The 25558-nt window shown below is 37.3% G+C and overlaps 1 protein-coding gene across 1 annotated transcript in view; it reads left to right on the forward strand.

The window, feature by feature from the left end:
* Positions 1-5275: 5275 nt before the first annotated feature.
* Positions 5276-25558, forward strand: part of Lrrc4c (leucine rich repeat containing 4C) — a 64168-nt gene continuing 43885 nt past the window's right edge. The window contains exon 1 of the mRNA XM_071617103.1: positions 5276-5329. The gene's annotated coding sequence lies outside the window, so the exon portion shown is untranslated. The remainder of the gene's footprint in view (positions 5330-25558) is intronic.

Raw genomic sequence — 25558 nt, forward strand, 5'->3', positions numbered from 1 at the left:
CTGTCCTTAAAATCTACATTGTCTTTCATGGACTCCTCCTCTGTAAATACTGTTGGAAGTCATATGACCTTCCCAAGACTACCACAGGTTTCTGTGGAATTTACATTCCTGTGAGACTCCTGGCTCTTTGTTTCCAATGTGTTGATATTTTCTTATTCTCTATTATTTTGTGATTTTTTTCTTGTTTCTTCATAGTATCCATCTGCATATTGACTGAAACACTCTCTTGATTCTACTTTTCTCCTTTGGATCCCATTCAGAAGACAGACCCAATATAGAGGATTTTTTTACTCACTGTATAATGAGATACATTTGAAATATCAATGTTAGCATTACTCTTCCTGAGGAGCACCTCTATCACTCCCATGAACTTGGACTCCAGCTTTCCTCTTGATTCTATGAGCCAACTTGAATCCCCTGAGCTCACTTGGCAGTGATTCCTACTGTGTCCCCATAGTTTCTCTCCCAATGTAAGACACTTTGGAGTGATAGTTGTTACAAACCAGAGCTGTTCCAGGGAAATGGGTGCATTATCACACAAATAGCACCAATATAGCCAGCAGGTAGACTAACATTGAACTTTTGTGGCTCTCTTTACCTGCTTCTGATTACTCTAGCTGTGATGCAGTTTCTGTCTTATTCTTGACTTGAAGCACTGTCTGCTTATACTATTGTCCTTTTCAGAACTCTCTGACACTCATATTTTTACCCCTTCATGAACTTTGGCTTGAACTGATGATATAAAAAACTAGGCTACTGGAAGGGCGATACATACTCTCAAAGCCTTATCACATGAACTGATATCTAACTCCAGAACAGGTGCAAGAGGGATGAGGATGAGGTTTCGGGAGGGATACAGAGTCAAGTTGGTCTTTGCTGAGGTTCACGTTTTCAAAATGCAAATGCTTGAAACAGCATTGTCTTTTTTCCTCTCATTATCTCAACCTTCTGATGAACAACATCAAGAACAAAAAGATCTGCACCGAGTTTCCAATTGGTTTTATAATGAGATCATTATCCTAGCTTGATCATGTCTTGGAAGACACTTTCCAGGCCATAAACTGCAGTGGAACAGAAGGTCCTGAAAGAATCCACATGAATAGTGGTAGGACCATAAACAGTTGACTTGACTCTCCTGTTCCCTTTGGTGGCAGTTTGTGTGAGGTGACTGTTTAAAAACAAAACAAAAACAACAACAACAACAACAACAAAAAAAACCCCACATTGAAATCTGCAAGCTCAGCTCTTTGGTACATTTCTGGAGATGTAAGAAAAATGAAAAGAATTTTGGATATTTTTTTCCCAAACAGGAACTTCATGGTAATCTCATTATTGATAATTGCAAAGGAAAAAGCACTCAAATGCAAAAATTAATGTCCAATTTGCCTTTTAATGGACTGAAGCAAATCTAATGGCTAGTGCAATCCAATGAAATAAGGAGTTTAAAAATTAAAAAAAAATCTAAAAAAAACTTGATTAAATTTGTTCTGTCCTCATTCAAACCTGTATCCTTGATATGCCTTGGTTGTTAACAAATTTGCAAAATCATATTAAAATTACAGACTGCTTAATTTTTTTCCCCCTAATTATAAAGCTGACATTCTTAGTACCATGTGGCAGTTAAGAAGTCAGGTACTGAACCCAGCCACCTGAAAGCCCAGACCGGGGTGCCATTTACAAGCTTAACAAACCTCCTGACCTCTCTGTTTCACATTTGTAAAGTGGCAGTAATAACAATACCTACCTTCTACCAAAAATTAAATTGGTTAATATATGGAAAGTTCTTAGAATAGTGCATCATATGTGTTCAGTAAATGTCAAAAATAAAAATTATAGAATAGTAAAGCTGCAAAGAGATCATGACAAAAAGAACAAACCAAACTCAAGAACAAACAAATCACCTACAACCCAGAATCAAATACACTTAAATCTGGGATGCTTTCTTTTTAAGTAATGTATTTGTGTGTGTTTACAAATACACATATATAAATACACATATAAATATTCATGTATATATTCTATTTCAGACTGTATTAGTATCATGCATTATCATAGCTATATCACACTGTAAAAATGGCTGTGAATTTTTCAAAAATATTTTTTATATCTATGGACCTTTATTTTTATTCATTTATTTATATGTGGTGCTAAGAATTGAACTCAGTGCCTCATACATGCTAGGCAAGCGCTCTACCACTGAGCCTCAGCCTCAGCCCAGACTTTTTTTAACTGTACATTTTATTCAGTAAATGTTTTGCTTTCAGATAGAATTATTTTTATTTTTTGGGGGGACTGACTAAATTAAATTATTTAATTTATTTATTTAGAGAAATTATTATGTGGCACTTTGTTTGTGCAATATTTAAGTGAGGCATCATGCCTTGAGTTGAGAGGATTAAGAGAAGCACAAATTTAAGGGTTACACTTTTGTTAGTGTCTCCTAAAGAACTAATACTCTTTTGCTCCCTCTAGTTTATCTGTTTCCTCTGGCACTGAGGGCAAGGGTGGTATGTGAAATATATATTTTGGGGTTTTCATCAGCATGGTCTGTTCGGTGGGGGAGAGAGAGGGAGAGTTTTAGAAGATGATCAGAATAACATCCATCTCATATTAGTGTTATGAGAATTAAATTAAATAAAACCAGCATATAATGTGCTTAGCATATTGTTAATAAAATGTAATTAGCATTATTAATATTAATAAATTTTCCTTGTTCCCTTAAAGACTATACTTTAAGTGCTTCCAAATTAATAGGGAGAAATAAATCTAAATATTTGGATCTACCTCAGTCTGATTCAGACCTTTAATGGAAGGGGGGATTACGGAATGAAATTTCCTGAGAATTACATTTCCTTGCATTAGTGAACATTTCCATCACTTTTATTTCTTCTCTACCACTTGAGGATATGAGAGGAGAAGAGGTTGGCCACAGGAGGCCATTTCAAGTTTCTGAGTCCAGGTTAGGCTTGCTTGAGTGACCAGCTCTGGGTACTTCTGGCCCGGATGGGCAAAGCTTCATTCCCACCCCTCTTGATTTCCCCATTGTTCATTTAAGTGCCACCCCAGCTTTCTCGTCGGATTCCCTGTTGAGCTTCCTCCTCATGGTTGGGTAAGAATGGACCAGAAATGGATTTGCTCACTCTTCAGTTACCCGCATTATTATTTGCTTGGTTGATATCAAATGAAGCTGAACCAGCCTAGCTGTCTTGTGCAGCAAGATCACAAAGTCCTGTTTTGCCTAGCTCTGCATGACACCCAAGATTGCCATCTATATAAAAAGTCCAGCAGAAAGCACGTCGCCTATGTGAAACACAAGTCTGAGACTTGCCTTATTCTCCCATGTTTCTAGCTTGTCTGAATAATAGAGGCAGATCCAAGGAAAGTGGTATCAAGGAATTATTTGCAAAATACCTTATCTTCAAATAAAGTGTAGTCAGTGTCAAATTTCATCCTCAAATTCCCTGGAGACAGAGGAGGAAAAATTCACGGTAACTTTTCACCTTACTCTCTTTGTCTCCTCCCACCGCTTCTTTCTCTCACCACATGTTGTATATAGTATCATGTCTATCACTCTCACATAGAAGGAAGAGAAAAAGGAAAGGAGGGATGAGGGAGGGATAGAGTGGGGGAGGAAAAGATTGAGGAAGAAATAAGGACCTGATTTTGATTTTGTCATGGAGAGAAAAAGTCATGGTGTAGTAATAATAAACCATTTAAATTTGTTGCAAAGATGATTTTTTTAGGTTGACCATTAAAATAGAAAAAAAAATTAATATTAGTGTGTATTGTTTTTTTTATATTGATAGAGTCAGTACTACTGTTTCAGGATTGTAGAGATTAAAAACTATTTGGTCAAATATGGCTTCCTGGTCTGGTACATATAAATCCGCTTTGTGACCATGTTAGTAGAAGCACACTAATGGCTCTGAGGAACAGATAAGAGGAAGAAATGGACTTAACTTCCTTTGTCTACAGAGGCAAAGCTTATTTGCCATGGACTCTTCCTTCCCAGTCTCTTCTGTCTCCTTCCCTTCTTCCTTACCCCTCCCGATGCCCCTCCCTTTGTTCCTTCCTTCCTAATAGCAAACTTATTTCTCAGTTGTATGAATTAGAAAATTTGGGCACTTTGCTGTAGGCCTCCTTGCTAGTCCCACAGTCAGCCAACCTCTGGCCCCAGCAGTCCATTGCTTTGCTTCTAAACTGGAATTGCTGATGTACATATGCATTTCCTTCCTGAAGATTGCCTACTAGGCCCATCAAGGAGGACAGGGACATGATTCAGATACGGATATGTCATCAAGGAGCATGGAATTTAAGGGGACAAGATAAGACATGTACACAATTCTGAAAATTCCCAAGTAGAAATTGATAAATCTCATTTGAGAATTACAGATAAAGGGCTATGCATATTCAGAACGAGGAAATGTTTCTTCTTGCCTGTTTGCTCTCAGTGACTAGCAAGAAATGACTGAGAGAAATGATATAATTATATCATTCAGGTGTGGGCACAGCTGGAATTATTAAAAGACACACGTTGTGTTCAGAATACACAAAGCATTGTGTGAAGCCACCCATAGGCTACCTGGAGGTTCCTTTAATGGTACCCCCATTGAATAGCCGGAAGCTCTACCTCCCACCCCTTTTCTACTCCCCTAGTCCCTTTGTTTATCCTTAGCCTCTTCCCAGATTTGGCTATTCTGATGGATCATTGTTTTGTTGTTTTTTTTCCCTCCTTTTCTTTTTCATTCTATTCTCTTACATACTATGTCCTCAGCATACCAAACATATCATATTCCCCCCAATAATACTATGAGCTAACTAATTATATGACATATGTTTTTTTTTAAAGGGATTGTTTGAGAGAGAACGAGTGATTTTTCCAAGTCCACCCAGAGGTTAATGTCAGAAAGAGATCTCAAACCCAAGTCCATGTTCACCTCATGTAAGTTCCTGCTAGGGTACAAAACTATACATCATATATCTAGTAGGGTCGTTGATGGATTTTCTGTGCTGCTTGTGGACACATTCAGAGACAAAATGCTGCCTGTCTTTAATCCAACCCAGTTCTTTGGTTATTGAAGTTACAGAATGAAAATGTGCAGGGACTTTATAAAAAGTGCAAATAAAAATGATAGGATGTAAATTATACTACAAAATACACACCCATATGTACTTTAGTTCTGCCGCAAACTCGCAGATACATGCACTCACTCTCACAGGCAGGCAAACACCAGTTTGCAGTCAGAAAATTCAACAAAGGAACCATCACTGACGATGGCACACCTGTTGGTCAGCAGAGGTGCAGACACAAAAGGGAGAGCTGCTCTAGGTAAGAATAAAGAGGAAACCAACGGGGAGATGAGATAAAATTGGGGGCTGGCTGTAGTCCAACAGGAAATCATCCCCAGAAACATGCTGTTACGTAGTCCACCAGTTCTATTGAATTGGTTCCTGACATGCAGAACAGACTGCTGGTTGTTATGCCAGAATCCCTCCCACTCAACAAATGCCCCCTTTTTACTACAGACCAGTGGATCTCCAGAGGGAGAGTTTTTCATAATATGCATGTCTGCATCTAAATGGAAATGGAAATTGCTGAGGTCACCATCAGCTATCTTATTTTCAACTTGAAAGAAAAATCTGTCTTTTAATTTTCTCATATGTGCAAATGTGAATAGGTTTGTGCTTTAATGCATGATGTTTAAGCAGTTAAAATTTCTTTAGAAATAATGCCTTAACAGATTTGGTAATTATGTTATTTGGACCATAAATAAAAAGTCGGATTTTCACTATTAGATTTTAAAAATTATATGCACTTTTCTTTTAGTCTAATCACCCCTTTAATAGTTGTGTTCCCCAGTATTAGTCAACTGATAATGGATTGGTGGAACCCTCTATTCAGTTACTGTTCATTTCCAGGTTATCATTCTTAAGAAAATTGTGTCAAGTAACTAGAGTAGGACCCCCTCTGTCTTTCTCCATCCATGTGTCTACCTATCTATCCGTACATCCATCTACCTATTACTATGTTTGTACATACACACACACACACACACACACACGAAGATTCTCAAACATGTTACTAACCAAAAATGACTAGAAAGATCAAAGTTGCCTTTACTCTTCAGCCCTATAACTAATTCTAACATCTTCATCTTCAAATTATAAATTCTCGTGCTGTTGCTGACCTGGGCATGCTTGTTCTGGAGGCCTGTATTTGCTGCCACATTCCCTCAGTGATCATTTAACTGACATTTGCAGGTTTTCTGCTGGTTGCACAAGTCTTGATCTTTGAGCCTGTAACCCTGGCCTTGTGGAGCACTCAGTCCTTGGAGAGGAAAACAAATAAGAAGTTTAGAGTGCTCTGTGATACGTTGCAAGCAAAGCAGGCAAAAAAAAAAAAAAACTCTGATAATTTGAATTTTTCCCAGGACAGCTACTATGCTATGCTGAGTATTTTATAAAGATTTTGCTGTTTACAGGTCACTATGACCCTGGGTGGTGGATATTATTTTTTTACTGATATAAATTAAAAAAAATTTGTTTTAGTAAGACCTTAATGATTGGCACTTTCAAATTAGAATAATCAAAATGAAGTTCAATAAAGGATTTTTTTTTTTTAAAGTGTGGGTGGTTTGGTGAACTACAGAGGAGACAGTAACTACCCTGCAGCTAGGAAGGGAAGGGTGATCACTACTCATAGGCCTGAGAGACAGAGAGAAGGGTAGGATGCCAGGAGTCAGAAGGAAGGAATCAGGCAGAAGTCACCTTAAAAGCAAAGGTGCTTAATTGAAAGTCACAGAGTCCAGCAGATCCCACATGGAGGGAACCGGGGGAATAATTGACTTGCCTTTATCTTGCTCCCTACCTCCAGTCTCTTCCTGGGATGAAGAAGATCTCGAACTAGAGGGCAAAGGAGGCCATTTATTTTGTACTACAATCCCTTGTTCTACCAGGGTGGAGAAGTTGGAGAGTAGAAGGGGTGGGGAGGAGGGCAAACATAAATCACATGGTACATTTTGATATTTGTAGAAGGCCATATAAGCAGTTGTAGAATGGAATAAGTAATCCCAGATGCAACTTTCCAAATGCACCTGTGTATGTCATGTGCATCGGTTGGCAGCAGCTGCAGTTTTACACACTGACATTGGGTGCCATTGTATCTTCCTGCATCCACATTTCTGATTCTTCTTATTTATATCTAGCTTAGGTGAGCAGAATGGCCGCAACTTATCCATCTGTCTATCTGTGTTTACCAAGCAAATGGATTTGCGTTTTCAGAACCTGACTTTACTCTCCTGTTTTCTTCCCTGTCCTTGGGGAGTACAACATCCAGATGGCAAAAAGATGAACTGGTGGCCTATTTGACTCATGCTCTTTGTGATGTCAGTAATAAATAACCTTATAAGCATATTCAATCTTATACTCTTGTGAGGATTTTTCACTTTTATTATTCATTTCCGAGAATCACTTTGTAAACTAGGTCAGTCACATGCACCCGTTCTGCTTTATATTTATCAAAACTTAAATCTTTATTCAAATAGTTCAACATTCAGTGCAATTCAGCAACCATCTATAAAGCACCTAATATGTGCTGGGCTAATTTGAGACATAAACATTTGGGCATATCAATGGACAACAATAATGTGTTCTTGTTAAGTGAGGAAAAATGGAAAATAAACACAAATAAAGGTAAATTATAGAGAATGGCTAAATGACAAGAAAAAGCAGAGTTGGGTAAGGGAGAATGGAAACAGTAAGAAATTTTCAGTAAGTTGTTTAGGGGAGTCATTATGAGAAAGTGACATTTGAACATAAAACAGAAAGAGGTGAGTCTGTGGATATGGTAGAGAGGATAAAGAGGAGGTTAGGGAGGAGTGTGCCTGGATTATGCATTGAGTATCAGGGTTCCTGTGTGTCTGGAAGGGAAAGGGGGAGGGAGGGCAATCAGGGAAGAAAATAAAGAAAATTGGGGATAGAAATGCTGCAAAGCACTTTGGGACACTGGAGGAACTTCAGATTTTTATCTAAGTGAGATGGGAAGCCAATGGTGGGTTTTGACTGGAAGAGGTTCTGATGTAACTTGTATGTTAGGTAAGTCTTTTTATTGTTGAGAAAAAATTATGGCAGGAGAAGAGTAGAAACTGGAAGGCTTATATTAAGTAATAAATTTATATTATCAAAAACTACTTGTACTGGGGCACACACTTACAATTTATATTATCAAAAACTACTTTTACAGCAGGGGCACATACCTATAATCCTAGCTAATTGGGATGGTGAAGTAGGAGGATCACAAGTTCAAAGCTAGCCTCAGCAACTTAATGATACCCTGTCTCAAAAAAAAAAAAAAAAAATGCTGGGTATGTAGCTCAGTTTAATTAACAAAACCCTTGGGTTTAATTCCTAGTACCAGAAAAAGAGAGACAAAAAGAATCCTCATAAAAATGAAAGGAAGTAATCACAGAAGGATGCAAGTTGTCTTTTAAAAGACCAATCTAATCATGCTGTTCTCCCTGCTTGAGTATCATGCATGGAAGTATTTGTCTCTCAGTTCTCCACTTATTTATTCATACAGTTATTTTTTAAAGTTTATTATATATCTACCAAGTGCCAGGAGACATTCTGGATGCTGATGACAAAACACATTGGTTCTGCACTCAGTGAACTTACATTATAGCAAAGATGACAATCTAAGTTATTTAAGTTCCTTAACTATGCAATGTCACTCTGTTTTCTATTTTCATCATCAAGGTCTGGTCTTATTACACCACTTGACATTCTCAAATATGTCAGTCTACACTTTGAATGTGAATAAATTTGGTCATTTCTTATGTTCCAGAGGGTTTAAGAGAGTCTATGTTTCTTTGAGATTGCTTTGTTTCTGTGAGTTTATCTAGGACAAGCCAGCTTTGTAGTTAATAATATTTGTGGCCACCTTAAAGGTTCAGAATATTGTGCCCAGATGGCAAAAAACTGCCGTCACTCTGTAGAGGACAGTATGGTTTCAAGTCTGAAGCTAGTAAAATGAGATGAGAACCCTCTGAATAATGGGGTTCTAATGTTTCTCTCTGTGGCCTGTTAGCCTGGGTGTTTCATCAGGATAGAAGAATTCAGCTGTGAATGGCTAAGTGGAGAATTTCCCAGAGATGAGCCAATTTGACTTTCCTCATTCAGTGGGCAGCCTGGATGTTGAGTAAGACAGCAAACCAACTATTTGTCTACAAAGTGTAAAGACACTTGGATTAGCTAGACAATGCTGTGAATTTTCATTTAATGGTAAATTTTCCAGGGACATTAAATTTCTTGTTTCATCAGATAAGCATCAGATAAGTTTAGCACAATCAAATATTATGCAACCTCTGGTATATGATATTGGTACTCAAGATGGAAAAGATGGAGTGTTTTGAAAACAGATTCATAGAAATTATTTTACATGTAAATGGTAGAGTGGATGCATTAATGCAGTTTCTCTTTCTAACTATATCCTAGGTAATTAATCTGTCCATCTAGCTTTTACCTAATTATTATAGCAAGGTATAATGTAAAGGATATTTGAAGTTGAAAATGACAGATTTAGTACCACCTGTATCAAAGAGTAGTTCTGTGACTTTAATTAAGACATCTGATCTCAGTTCCTTCTACTTTGAAATGGAAATATTACTTACAATTATTTGAACTGTCCTCTGGGAGGATCAAGTGAGATAATGAGTGGGAAAATATTTTATAAGCTATAATGCAATAAAAAATCCATTGGTTATTGTTATTGCTCTTGTACTTTTTCCTTTGTGTAAATATTAAGCTGCTGTTATGGATATAGGGTAGGAAGAAAATTCACACACACACACACACACACACACACACCTCTTCCTATGGCTACTTCAGGGAAAAAAAAATTGTTCCATGCAGGGCAACATACACACATGCAAACACACACACACACATACAGGCACATGTGTATTCACACAGATTGAAGTCCAGTCTCCTTAAATCATCATGAATTGTAGATGATCATCACCTTCTCACAGACTTGAGTAATAACTTTGAGAGGGAGTCTCTTAGATAAATCAGTTATATTGGGATAAAATAACTATGAATGTGGCTTCTACTTGCTAAAGTGACTCCTGATTTTCAGTTTCATTTAAATCAATGAATATTGTTTCAATGATTCAGGACAACCAAATAAAATAGGTTTACATTATACTTCTGCAAAATAATCTTTTGTGAGTGAAATAATCGATTTATAATTTGTATTCTGCACATGCTTCAAGTTGCCAATCATTCCAGTGGAACCTCTGGTCAGTGGGTTCTTAAGGTTGACAGCATCTAACATTTACTTCACATCAACTCTATGCCGGGAATCGTGCTAACTCCATGCATGCATCTTCTATTAATCTTTCCATCAACACTTTAGGATAGATGTCAGTGTTCCTTGTTTGTTGGGGGGGATTGGGCTATTAATTTAAAGGACCCTGAACTTTAGGGTTCTCCACCTCCAGGACCTGGGCTTTTAATTATAATATTTCCATGCCTCCCAATTTAAGAGAGGTCTTAAAAGAGACAAGAAAAGGGGAAGAGTATGAACCTCTACACTATTACCCTCTTATAAAGCACTATTTGTAATTACTTCCCCAAAGTCCCCATCCCCTTAATACCACTTAATACCTTATAACATTACAACAGGGATTAAGTTTTGACATAAAGTTTGGAGGGGACACATTAAAACCCATGTAGATGGTAAGACATATTTTTTATTAATTAATTTATTTGATGTATTTAGTATCACTTGGCTGGTTAGTAGGAGGAGAAATGTCTGGATTGTGGGGAAATAGATGTCCAGGCCAACATTTTGGTACATGATGGTATAGAAAAATAATTGGGTAAGTCTGTGGACCTGCTGGTGATGTCAGCTGAATTAGACCATCCAAATACTGAGCTACCTCTGGTCATTAGACTAGAATAGGGAATGGATTGATTAGATTAAATTAGTTCAAGAACAAACTCATTCTGTCCTCTGTACTTGAGGATCACTCTGTCGGAAATCATCACTTGGTTTTGTCTTCTTTCTTCTAGAGGTTTCTTTCATGCTCATAAATATCTCATTTTTTCTGTTGTATATAAAATAACAATGTCAACAGCATGTGAAAATAGCTACTACCATTGGATGCTTATCATGTGTCAAGCACAGTGGAGATGACTTTAATATATTGCCTAATGTAAATAGTAAGTCTAGCAAACACCATCAGTTCCCTACCCCCATCAGTCTCGATCCACATGGGTTCCAGTTATTGCTGGTGTTTTTATTTACAAATTCTCACCTGACGCTCAAAGATCTAATATCTTAATTTTTTTAAAGCCAAGTTAATGCTGAATTCTTGCATGATTTTATTTGGTGTATTAGTAAATAATACCAACATGCAGAAAGGCCAAACTTAAAGGTAGTAAGAAGCAGTTTCTAATCAATTTGTTTGTTAAAATTATTAATCTCTACCCACAATACAAAAATCCATTCCTAAAGTAATTCTTAAATAAATTTCTCACAAGTTTATTAGTAATGACTTTTAAAAACATTCTGCTCTATTAAATATAAAATATTGTTAGATATCTTATCTAAAATGTCTGAATCACCTCTGGAAAGGAAACAAGGGAAACTACCCCATTTACATTAGCCTCAAAAAAAAATAAAATAAAATACTTGGAAATCAACCTAACGAAAGAGGTGAAAGACCTCTACAACAAAAACTACAGAACACTAAAGAGAGAAATTAAAGAAGACCTTAGAAGATGGAAAAATCTCCCTTGTTCTTGGATAGGCAGAATTAATATTGTCAAAATGACCATACTACGTAAAGCACTATACAGATTTGATGCAATTCCAATCAAAATTCCAATGGCATTCCTCATAGAAATGGAAAAAGCAGTCATGAAATTCTTCTGGAAAAACAAGAGACCCAGAATACCTAAAGCAATCCTTAGCAAGAAGAGCAAAGCAGGTGGCATCACTATACCAGACCTTAAACTAAACTACAGAGCAATAGTAACAAAAACAGGATGGTATTGTCACCAAAACAGACTGACAGACTGGTAGACCAATGATACAGAATAGAGGATACAGAGACTAACTCACATAATTACAATTATCTCATATTAGACAAAGGCACCAAAAACATACATTGGAGAAAAAATAGCCTCTTCAACAAATGGTGCTTGAAAATTGGAAACCCTATCTCTGACCATGCACAAAAGTCAACTCAAAGTGGATCAAGTGCCCTCTCTCACCACTTCTGTTCAACATAGTTCTCGAAACACTGGCCAGAGCAATTAGACAGACGAAAGAAATTAAAGGCATCAAAATAGGAGAAGAAGAACTTAAATTATCACTATTTGCAGATGACATGATTCTATACCTAGCAGACCCAAAAGGGTCTACAAAGAAACTATTAGAGCTAATAAATTAATTCAGCAAAGTGGCAGGATATAAAATCAACACGCATAAATCAAAGGCATTCCTGTATATCAGCGACAAATCCTCTGAAATGGAAATGAGGACAACCACTCCATTCACAATATCTTCAAAAAAAATAATAAAATACTTGGGAATCAACCTAACAAAAGAGGTGAAAGACTTATACAATGAAAACTACAGAACCCTAAAGAGAGAAATAGAAGAAGATCTTAGAAGATGGAAAAATATACCCTGTTCATGGATAGGCAGAACTAACATCATCAAAATGGCGATATTACCAAAAGTTCTCTATAGGTTTAATGCAATGCCAATCAAAATCCCAACGGCATTTCTTGTAGAAATAGAGAAAGCAATCATGAAATTCATATGGAAAAATAAAAGACCCAGAATAGCAAAAACAATGCTAAGCAGGAAGTGTGAATCAGGCGGTATAGCGATACCAGACTTCAAACTATACTACAGAGCAATAGTAACAAAAACAGCATGGTACTGCTACCAAAACAGGCGGGTGGACCAATGGTACAGAATAGAGGACACAGAAACCAATCCACAAAACTACAACTACCTTATATTTGATAAAGGGGCTAAAAGCATGCAATGGAGGAAGGATAGCATCTTCAACAAATGGTGCTGGGAAAACTGGAAATCCATATGCAACAAAATGAAACTGAATCCCTTTCTCTCACCATGCACAAAAGTGAATTCAAAATGGATCAAGGAGCTTGATATCAAATCAGAGACACGCCGTCTGATGGAAGAAAAAGTTGGCTACGATCTACATACTGTGGGGTCGGGCTCCAAATTCCTCAATAGGACACCCATAGCACAAAAGTTAATAACTAGAATCAACAAATGGGACTTACTCAAATTAAAAGTTTTTTCTCAGCAAAAGATATAATAAGAGAGGTAAATAGAGAGCCTACATCCTGGGAACAAATCTTTACTCCTCACACTTCAGATAGAGCCCTAATATCCAGAGTATACAAAGAACTCAAAAAATTAGACAATAAGAGAACAAACAACCCAATCAACAAATGGGCCAAGGACCTGAACAGACACTTCTCAGAGGAGGACATACAATCAATCAACAAGTACATGAAAAAATGCTCACCATCTCTAGCAGTCAGAGAAATGCAAATCAAAACCACCCTAAGATACCATCTCACTCCAGTTAGATTGGCAGCCATTATGAAGTCAAACAACAACAAGTGCTGGCGAGGATGTGGGGAAAAGGGTACACTTGTACATTGCTGGTGGGACTGCAAATTGGTGCAGCCAATTTGGAAAGCAGTATGGAGATTTCTTGGAAAGCTGGGAATGGAGCCACCATTTGACCCAGCTATTCCCCTTCTCGGTCTATTCCCTAAAGACCTAAAAAGAGCATGCTACAGGGACACTGCTACATCGATGTTCATAGCAGCACAATTCACAATAGCTAGACTGTGGAACCAACCTAGATGCCCTTCAATGGATGAATGGATAAAAAAAATGTGGCATTTATACACAATGGAGTATTACTCTGCATTAAAAAATGACAAAATCATAGAATTTACAGGGAAATGGATGGCATTAGAGCAGATTATGCTAAGTGAAGCTAGCCAATCCCTAAAAAAACAAATGCCAAATGTCTTCTTTGATATAAGGAGAGTAACTAAGAACAGAGTAGGGTCGAAGAGCATGAGAAGAAGATTAACATTAAACAGGGATGAGAGGTGGGAGGGAAAGGGAGAGAGAAGGGAAAATGCATGGAAATGGAAGGAGACCCTCAGAGTTATACAAAAGTACATACAAGAGGAAGTGAGGGGAAGGGGAAAAATAATACAAGGGGGACAAACGAATGTCAGTAGAGGGGGCAGAGAGAGAAGAGGGGAGGGGAGGGGAGGGGAGGGGGGATAGTAGAGGATAGGAAAGGCAGCAGAATACAACAGACACTAGTATGGCAATATGTAAATCAATGGATGTGCAACTGATGTGATTCTGCAATCTGTATATGGGGTAAAAATGGGAGCTCATAACCCACTTGAATCAAATTGTGAAATATGATATATCAAGAACTATGTAATGTTTTGAACAGCCAACAATAAAAAATTAAAAAAAAAAAAAAAAAAGTGGATCAAGGACCTAGGAATTAAACCAGAGACCCAGGGCCTATTAGAAGAGAAAGTAGGCTCAAATCTCCATCATGTCGGATTAGGCCCCAACTTCCTTAATAATAATTCTTTAGCACAAGAATTAAAATCAAGAATCAATAAATGGGATGGATTCAAACTAAAAAGCTTTTTCTCAGTAAAAGAAACAATCAGTGAGGTGAATAGAGAGCCGACATCTTGGGAACAAATTTTTACCACTTGTGCATCAGGTAGAGCACTAATCTCTAGAGTATATAAAGAGTTCAAAAAGCTAAACACACACACAAAAAACTAAATAGCCCAATCAATAAATGGTCCAAGTACCTGAACAGACACCTCTCAGAAGATAATGTACAATCAAGCAACAAATATATGAAAAAATGTTCAACATCTCTAGAAATTAGAGAAATGCAAATCAAAACTACTCTAAGATTTTATCTCAACTCCAGTCAGAATGGCAGGTATTAAGAACATAGACAACAATAATTGTTGGTGAGGATGCAGGGGAAAAGGCACATTTATACATAAATGCTGGTCGGATTGCAAATTGGTGCGACCAATATGGAAAGCAGCAGGAGGTTCCTTGAAAAGCTGGGAATGGAACCACTATTTGACCCAGCTATCCCACTCTCATTCTATAACCAAAGGACTTAAAAACAGCATGCTACAGGGACTCAGCCACATCAATATTTATAACAGCACAATTCACAATAGCTAAACTGTGGAACCAACCTATATGCCCTTCAGTAGATGAATGGATGAAAAAAATGTGTATATACACACAATGGAATATTACTCAGCAATAAAAGAGAATAAAATCATGGCATTTACAGGTAAATGGATGGAGTTGGAGAATATAATGCTAAGTGAAGTTAGCCAATCCCACAAAACCAAAGGCTGCATGTTTTCTCTGATATAAGGAGGCTGTTTCATAATGGGGTTGGGAGGGAGAGCATGGGATGATTAGAGGAACTCTAGATAGGGCAAAGGTGTGGGACAGGAGGGGACATGAGGGTAAAAAATGATGGTGGAATGACATAGGTATCATTACCCTAAGTACATGTATGAAGACACAAATGGTGTGACTCTACTTTGTGTTCAACCAGAGATATGAAAAATTGTGCTCTATATGTTTAATATGAATTGTAATGAATTCTGCCGTCATATATAACAAATTAAAATAAAAAACAGGCAGAGGAGGATATAGAAATTGACAGACCGCAGTTAAATTTAAAATTTCTTGACCTCATATTCAATATGTTTGAAATTTTTGTTTTAAGATTTCTTAAGTTATGATTTTACCTGATACATAAAAACTGAAAGAAAAAAAAAGTCTGATTCAGTCTTTTCCAGAATCAGTTTTAGGGGGCATGATTTCTCTCAGTGTATTTGCTCTGGTTAAAGAAAGCCTTGATCTACTTTCCCACTACATATAATATGCCTCCCTCACATTGGAAATGGTGATGTTCATTAGCATGTGAAAAGCTCTGAGAAGTCCTGCAGGAACAGTCTGCTTTGGTTTATAGACACCCCCCTCCCCTGACCCAAAGTTTGCAATCTTGACTTTGGACTGTATCTCTCACATCCCAAAGAGAAATGCTCTCACTTTGTTACTTGTGTGTTGGGAAGATAAGGTGAGCCTGAAATTTCTGGAGGAAGAAATATAAAATCCCAGGGAAACTCCCACTTGGTGGACAGTTCTTCTCTCTCCTTATAGGTTGGATTTCTAATTTCTTTACAACAGCAACAACAAAAAGTTTACAACATAGCTTGGATTTCTCATAGCAGCTATCTAACTTTGGAGATGGTAGCATTTGCTTTCCTTGGACTCCAGAGATAGGTGTGGAATGTCTTGCATTCTTTATCACCTTTCCTTTCATCCCTTTGTCCTTTCTTTTCTGGTTATTTCTGTCTTTTGTGTTTTGTTTATTTTTTTTTCCTCTTCCCCTCTGAATGTAACTTCACTGTGAAACTTTAGTTTACTGCAAGGAGTAGCGTACTCTTCCTGAAGATGTAATTTGGAGGCCCTGATTTAAAATAGTCTCTGCAGATGTTTTCACTGAGTGAGCCCTTTAAAGCATCTCCTTGGGTGCACAAGGTCCTTTGCCTTTGTGTTTACCAAAGGGGCATAGTTAGCCTCCAAATTAATGTGCAGCTATGATTACACTGGAACAAAGCAGGGGTTGTGTGATGACTCATTGGCTAAACTGTTTTTACATTCTTTTAATGGTTTATATTTGTGTGTTGGGTTTACAAGAGGAAGTACACAAATATCCATAAGCAGAAGTGCAGTCACGTGGAGAGACCTTTATGTAGCATTCTGGCACTATTACTACCCACTGCCAAAATGGGACTCTGTAATAATTCTGCAAATTCAGACTTCATCTGGGATAACTCTCTGTGTTATATTATTGTAAAGCCTTGCTAGTATCACCATGGTTTCCTTTACACAAAAGAAATTAAATACATCTCATAACTAAGTCTAATATTAGCTCACATCTGCAAAAGGGAAGAACAAGGAGAAAGGTTTCAAATTAATATTTTGAGTAATGCAGCTCACCAATGCTGGTCAGGGGTTGGTTGAAAACATAATTGGTGCCCATAAGAAGATGGTGTGAAATGGAGATTTTATAAGTGATACTGCATTTTATATCCTCTTTTTAAAAATGGGACAGCAGAGTTGGCCAAGAGTCTTAGAGTAAGATCAGATCCATAATAGTTATCAAATCATAGATCTTCACAAACAGAAACATAAATAGAATCTGAACTGACAAACATATGCATTGTTTATTCCAACTAAAAAATAACATATTGAGCAGCCTTTATCAATTCAAAATATTATACCAATAATATGTGAAAATACAGGTGAATTCTATATACCCCGTGTTTATATGTCTACTAAACCAAACCTGTGTGGTGAAACTGGGGAAGTAAGTAAATAAATGTGTCTCAGGTCATCTCTATACTTTAAATTTGATTTTCCTCCCCACCCTACAAATATTTTCACATCAAAAATTTAATATACAATAAGAATTCATCCTGGAGGCAGAATTTTTTTCTTTCCAGTACTGGAAATTGAGCCCAGGGGCACTTAACCACTGAACTACATCCCAACTGCTATACCATCCCCCTTTTTTTCCTATTTTTTAATGTTTGACTGGCCTCAAACTACTGATCCTCCTGCCTTAACCTTTGAAGTATGTAGGATTATAGGTGAATGCCACTGCACCTGGCTAGGAAGAATTTTATATAGTCTTTTTTTTCCCCCACCTCTATATTTTGAGCCACATCCTTGATGAGGTTAACCCCCACTCACATTTATTTAGCCTCCTACTATAAATGTACCACATTACTTTTTTACTTATATCTTTTAAGTCATAAGGAAGTAAGAAATACAAGTAAAAGAATAGTTTAGTTAATATCCCATAGAGTACCCATTAATATACTATATACACTAATATAATTCCATATTTGAAAATTTAGGATTTCAATAAAGCCAGAATAACTTTATGAGTTTCATCTTTTTCCTTCCTCAGGGTTCATTAATGTTTGATTCATGTTTTCTTGATTAACACATGATCTCATGATGAGTTAATCTGTGCCACTATCCATGTATGAATGCTTTGCACTTCTGCCTGGGCCAGAATTTCATCCACATAGAATAATACTGACTTTATTTTCTGTGGATTGTTCACATTTTTACTGGAAAATGAGCCAGTTAACAGTATCTATGAACTCTTTCAGAATACTGTCATCCTATTCATAGCTCATCCTATTCCAAAAAAAAGTCTAAATATTGCATATATTTTAGATGCTAATACATACCTGTGCATGTCTATGAATAGATATATGTGTATTTGTGTTTGTGTGTGTGTGTGTGTCTATGCGCGCATGTGCGCGATTCAGAAGAGTGCATTCTCCTTTGTTTCTGTAGCTATTATGAATTAAAATGCTGCACTGCAAAGTTATTTCATTAAAGTCAAGGGTGAGAACTGCTCAGGCAACAATTAAAAGGGAAAAGCTCAAGTAAAGACGGAGGCTCCGGGTAACTCCAGTCTCTACCCTTACTAGAGGTAATCTGAAGGTGGTGGCTGTTAATTAAAATGGAACTGCTGTGTCGGGCAGCAGCGCTGATTTGATTTGGCCCTATCTCCCCTACTCAGAAATTATAGACTTAAAAGATGTAATTAACAGAAAATTAAAGATTCTCCTTCATTCTTGGTTACGTAAAGGATTCCCTGTGCCTCTCCTTTCCCAGTCAGATTTCTCCCTGATGTGGAGCCTTTGAAGCTGTGTTTGCAGTCACCACATGAGACAGTGGCCTTAATTAGGGCGATGATCGTTATCTCTGATATGAAGTTTCTCTTTTCCACCTGACCCTTCCCAGGACAGGAGCACTTGGCAATTGAAGAGTTGAAGGCAGGGAACTTCTGTCCTGTGTGCTCCCAGCTTTCACCAGCCCAAGGGAAGGCCCCCAGCTCACGGGGAAGATTTTCAGGATCTCTACCTACACAGAGGCCAAGGGAGCTCACTGACCTGAGGCGTCAGGACTGGAGCAAATCTGAATGTGCCTCTCTTTAGTCAGTTCCAACCACCTGTGTAACTTTGGTCAGTGGATATTCCTACCTGGAACGCCATTTCTTTGTATTTTGGGCCAGATCAGTCCATAAATGGCTTCTCAAAAATTTAAGTTATTTTTCATTCGTTTGTCATAGGATGCCACAAATGATTACATAGCTTAGCTTTTGTGTATACTGTGTAAGAATCATGAACATGTGGATATCTATTTCATATAGTTTTACTTTCCTTTAAATAAATACCCAGGAGTGAAGTAGCTGAATCATATGGTAGTTAAATTTTTAGTTTTTGAGAGACCCCCTTACTCTTTTCCACAATGGCCGTATTAATTTACATTCCCACCAACCATACATAAGTTCTTCCTCTGTACCATGGAATATTATTCAGCCATAAAAAGAATGAAATTCTGTCATATTCAGTATCATGGATAGATCTGGAAGACATTGTGTTAAATGAAATAAGTCAGGCACAGAAAAAGAAATACTGCACGTTCTCACTCACATGTGGACTCTAAAAGGAGTTGATTTCACAGAAGCAGAGAGTGGAATAGTGATTGCTAGAGCTTAGGAAGTATAAAGAAAATAGAACATGGTTGAGTAACAGGTACTAAAATGCCATTAGACAGGAATAATAAGCTCCAGTGTTCTATAGCACAGTACAGTGACTGTAGTCTACAATAACTTATTATATATTTTATAAAAAGCTGGAAAAGAGGAATTTGAAGCTTCTTAGCACAAGAAATAATAAATGTTTAAGGAGACAGAAATGCTGATCCCATCAATTATACATGCATCAATTTATCACACTGTATCTCATAACTATGCCCAATGAAAAAAAATTAAATTAGACTTTTAATAAAATTGCACATTTGTCCCTCTGAACAGCCCTTCTCCACCATTTGATTCCCATTTGGTTTTGAAAAAACAGAGTGTTGGAGTAATCTCTGTCTCTAAATAAGGCAGGTTTCATCTCTAATCCTATTTCCTCACTGGTATTCTTATTTCAAATTTCCTTTCCTTGGGAAAGATGTTAAGGTGTGTAGGTCTGCTGTGAAATGACCCCACCTCAAACGCCTGCTTTTCTAAAGCTGCAATCATCTGAATTTGGAACAGGCTCCAACATTAACCTCATCCTACCCTTTACTCACTCTTAATTTTGTGTGTACTGTTCTCCCCACCACTTCTCCAGAACCCTTACTGTCATAAAACAGTGCTAGTGATTTCTGTGGGTGAAATCTGTCCCGAAGTAGAAAACCAAGAGCTATCTAGTCCCCCGGCTTTTGTGGGTGGCCTTTTAATTTTTGCTCAGTGTCTGTATTCGTGACTAATTTTCTCGTTGACACATTTACCCAAACATAAAATCACATGTTTACAATCATCTTAGCTGGAATTAATTAAATCAAGGGGTATAAATATAGCTATTAATTATTATCTTCATCCCATTATTTTGAGAATATGCAAATGAACAATATTTTCCATTCCACATCTTCACCCAAGCACAGTGCTACCACTTGCTGCATCTGCTCTAGTGTTCCTGAGGAAATTGGTTGAGACGAAGTCTGTGCACTTTGAAGAACTTCACTTGGAAGACCATAGCTCTCCTGACTATGGAAAGAATCCATAGCCTGCAGGCCCCACACTGTATGCACAGCCCCAGGTCTTCTGGCAAATGGCCAGGAGTGACCAGTGGCTGCTCTTACTTATGAATATAAGCTTGTAATGATTTAATTGTACTTTACAGTTCCCCTGTTGAAATGCTTCTTCATGTCACTAGGTGAAATCAAACCTGCTCACTGCTTCAGTGAGTCATTCTGCAGGGACAGGCTGTGTGAATGCATATCAGGGACCCTACATGGCAGTAACATTTATGCTTTTTAACAGAGATGCTTAATACAATGTATATTTTACATATCAAACCATGTAACACATATATGTATGTCTTTATCACAAAATGATCTTTGTATGTAATGCATGTTCTCTCTCTCTTCCCCCCTGTCTCTCTCTCTCCCTCTCTCTCTCTCTCTCTCTCTCTCTCTCTCTCTCTCTCTCAGTTCTGGGGATCAAACAAAGAACTTTGTGCATGCTAAGCAAGCACTTAAGTATTTTACTACTGAGCTACACCCTCAGATCCACTGTGATATTTTCTGTTCTGTTCTCTTTCACTTACTTAATATACGTCAGAATCCATAAGTTGATTTTATGACTGACTAGTGGTCATTGTTCACAGTTTGAAAAAAGTTTTCTCATAGAACTGCCGTGCTGAACTTTGTAGAGTCATGGTCATGTATACCATCCTAACTAGATCATCATAGTTGTTTGACACTATGCTTTTAGAATGTATCAATGTCCAATATTCTTTTTTTTTTTTTAATTTTTTATTGTGGGTTGTTCAAAACATTACAAATTTCTTGACATATCATATTCCACACTTTGATTCAAGTGGGTTATGAACTCCCACCTTCACCCCATACCCAGATTGCAGAATCACATCAGTTACACATCCATTGATTTACAAATTGCCATACTAGTGTCTGTTGTGCTCCACTGCCTTTCCCATCCTCCACCCTCCCCCCTCCCCACCTCTCCCCTCCCCTCCCCCCCTCTATCTCTACCTCCTCCACTGTATAACCCTGAGGGTCTCCTTCCATTACCATGCAATTTTCCTTCTCTCTCCCTTTCCCTCCCACCTCTCATCCCTGTTAAATGTTAATCTTCTTCTCCTGTTCTTCGTCCCTACACTGTTCTTAGTTACTCTCCTTATATCAAAGAAGACATTTGGCATTTGTTTTTTAGGGATTGGCTAGCTTCACTTAGAATAATCTGCTCTAATGCCATCCATTTCCCAGTAAATTCTATGATTTTGTCATTTTTTAATGCAGAGTAATACTCCATTGTGTATAAATGCCACATTTTTTTTATCCATTCGTCTATTGAAGGGCATCTAGGTTGGTTCCACAGTCTTGCTATTGTGAACTGTGCTGCTATGAACATCGATGTAGCAGTGTCCCTGTAGCATGCTCTTTTTAGGTCTTTAGGGAATAGACCAAGAAGGGGAATAGCTGGGTCAAATGGTGGCTCCATTCCCAGCTTTCCAAGAAATCTCCATACTGCTTTCCAAATTGGCTGCACCAATCTGCAGTCCCACCAGCAATGTACAAGTGTACCCTTTTCCCCACATCCTCGCCAGCACTTGTTGTTGTTTGACTTCCTAATGGCTGCCAATCTTACTGGAGTGAGATGGTATCTTAGGGTGGTTTTGATTTGCATTTCTCTGACAGCTAGAGATGTTGAGCATTTTTTCATGTACTTGTTGATTGACTGTATGTCCTCCTCTGAGAAGTGTCTGTTCAGGTCCTTGGCCCATTTGTTGATTGGGTTGTTTGTTTTCTTATTGTCTAATATTTTGAGTTCTTTGTATACTCTGGATATTAGGGCTCTATCTGAAGTGTGAGGAGTAAAGATTTGTTCCCAGGGTGTAGGCTCCCTATTTACCTCTCGTATTGTTTCTTTTGCTGAGAAAAAACTTTTTAGTTTGAGTAAGTCCCATTTGTTGATTCTAGTTATTAACTTTTGTGCTATGGGTGTCCTATTGAGGAATTTGGAGCCCGACCCCACCGACTGTAGATGGTAGCCAACTTTTTCTTCTATCAGATGGCGCGTCTCTGATTTGATATCAAGCTCCTTGATCCATTTTGAATTCACTTTTGTGCATGGCGAGAGAAAGGGATTCAGTTTCATTTTGTTGCATATGGATTTCCAGTTTTCCCAGCACCATTTGTTGAAGATGCTATCCTTCCTCCATTGCATGCTTTTAGCCGCTTTATCAAATATAAGATAGTTGTAGTTTTGTGGATTGGTTTCTGTGTCCTCTATTCTGTACCATTGGTCCACCCGCCTGTTTTGGTACCAGTACCATGCTGTTTTTGTTACTATTGCTCTGTAGTATAGTTTGAAGTCTGGTATCACTATACCGCCTGATTCACACTTCCTGCTTAGCATTGTTTTTGCTATTCTGGGTCTTTTATTTTTCCATATGAATTTCATGATTGCTTTCTCTATTTCTACAAGAAATGCCGTTGGGATTTTGATTGGCATTGCATTAAACCTATAGAGAACTTTTGGTAATATCGCCATTTTGATGATGTTAGTTCTGCCTATCCATGAACAGGGTATATTTTTCCATCTTCTAAGATCTTCTTCAATTTCTCTCTTTAGGGTTCTGTAGTTTTCATTGTATATGTCTTTCACCTCTTTTGTTAGGTTGATTCCCAAGTATTTTATTTTTTTTGAAGATATTTTGAATGGAGTGGTTGTCCTCATTTCCATTTCAGAGGATTTGTCGCTGATATACAGGAATGCCTTTGATTTATGCGTGTTGATTTTATATCCTGCCACTTTGCTGAATTCATTTATTAGCTCTAATAGTTTCTTTGTAGAGCCTTTTGGGTCTGCTAGGTATAGAATCATGTGATCTGCAAATAGTGATAATTTAAGTTCTTCTTTTCCTATTTTGATGCCTTTAATTTCTTTCGTCTGTCTAATTGCTCTGGCCAGTGTTTCGAGAACTATGTTGAACAGAAGTGGAGAGAGAGGGCATCCCTGTCTAGTTCCAGATTTTAGAGGGAATGCCTTCAGTTTTTCTCCATTCAGAATGATGCTAGCCTGAGCCTTAGCATAGATTGCTTTTACAATATTGAGGTATGTTCCTGTTATCCCTAGTTTTTCTAGAGTTTTGAACATAAAGGGATGCTGTACTTTGTCAAATGCTTTTTCCGCATCTATCGAGATGATCATATGGTTCTTATTTTTAAGTCTATTGATGTGGTGAATAACATTTATTGATTTCCGTATATTGAACCAGCCTTGCATCCCTGGGATGAATCCTACTTGATCATGGTGTACAATTTTTTTGATATGTTTTTGTATCCGATTCGCCAGAATTTTATTGAGGATTTTTGCATCTAGGTTCATTAGAGATATTGGTCTGTAGTTTTCTTTCTTTGAAGTGTCTTTGTCTGGTTTAGGTATCAGGGTGATGTTGGCCTCATAGAATGAATTTGGAAGTTCTCCCTCCTTTTCTATTTCCTGAAGTAGCTTGAAAAGTATTGGTATTAGTTCTTCTTTAAAGGTTTTGTAAAATTCTGCTGTATACCCTTCCGGACCTGGGCTTTTCTTAGTTGGTAGTCTTTTTATGGTTTCTTCTATTTCCTCAATTGATATTGGTCTGTTTAGGTTTTCTATATCCTCCTGACTCAATCTGGGCAGATCATATGACTTAAGAAATTTATCTATGCCTTCACTATCTTCTAATTTGTTGGAGTATAAGGATTCAAAATAGTTTTTGATTATCTTCTGTATTTCTGAAGTGTCTGTTGTGATATTGCCTTTTTCATCCCGTATGCTAGTAATTTGAGTTCTCTCTCTTCTTCTCTTTGCTAGCATGGCTAAGGGTCTGTCAATTTTGTTTATTTTTTCAAAGAACCAACTTTTAGTTTTGTCAATTTTTTCAATTGTTTCTTTTGTTTCGATTTCATTAATTTCAGCTCTGATTTTAATTATTTCTTGCCTTCTACTTCTTTTGCTGTTGTTTTGCTCTTCTTCTTCAAGGATTTTGAGATGAAGTATGAGATAATTTATTTGTTGGTTTTTTTCTTTTTTTAAGGAATGAACTCCAAGCAATGAATTTTCCTCTTAGAACTGCTTTCAATGTGTCCCATAGATTCCGATATGTTGTGTCTGTGTTTTCATTTATCTCTAAGAATTTTTTAATTTCCTTCTTGATGTCTTCTATAACCCATTGATCATTCAGTAACCTATTGTTCATTCTCCAAGTGATGTATCCTTTTTCCTTCCTTCTTTTATCATTGATTTTCAGTTTCATTCCATTATGATCAGATAAGATGCATGGTATTATCTCTACTCCTTTATATTGTCTAAGAGTTGCCCTGTGACATAATATATGATCTATTTTTGAGAAGGATCCATGTGCTGCTGAGAAAAAAGTGTAACTGCTTGATGTTGGGTGGTATATTCTATATATGTCAATTAGGTCTAGGTTATTAATAGTGTTATTGAGTTCTATAGTTTCCTTATTCAACTTTTGTTTGGAAGATCTGTCCAGTGGCGAGAGAGGTGTGTTGAAGTCTCCCATGATTATGGTATGGTGATCTATTAGACTCTTGAACTTGAGAAGAGTTTGTTTGATGAACATAGCTGCACCATTGTTTGGGGCATAAATATTTATGATTGTTATGTCTTGTTGGTGTATGGTTCCCTTAAGCAGTATGAAGTGTCCCTCTTTATCTCTTTTGATTAACTTTGGCTTGAAATCTATTTTATTTGATATGAGTATGGACACTCCTGCTTGTTTCCGAAGTCCATATGAG

Source organism: Marmota flaviventris, chromosome 9 (assembly GCF_047511675.1).
Source record: "Marmota flaviventris isolate mMarFla1 chromosome 9, mMarFla1.hap1, whole genome shotgun sequence".
Taxonomy (NCBI): Eukaryota; Metazoa; Chordata; class Mammalia; order Rodentia; family Sciuridae; genus Marmota; species Marmota flaviventris.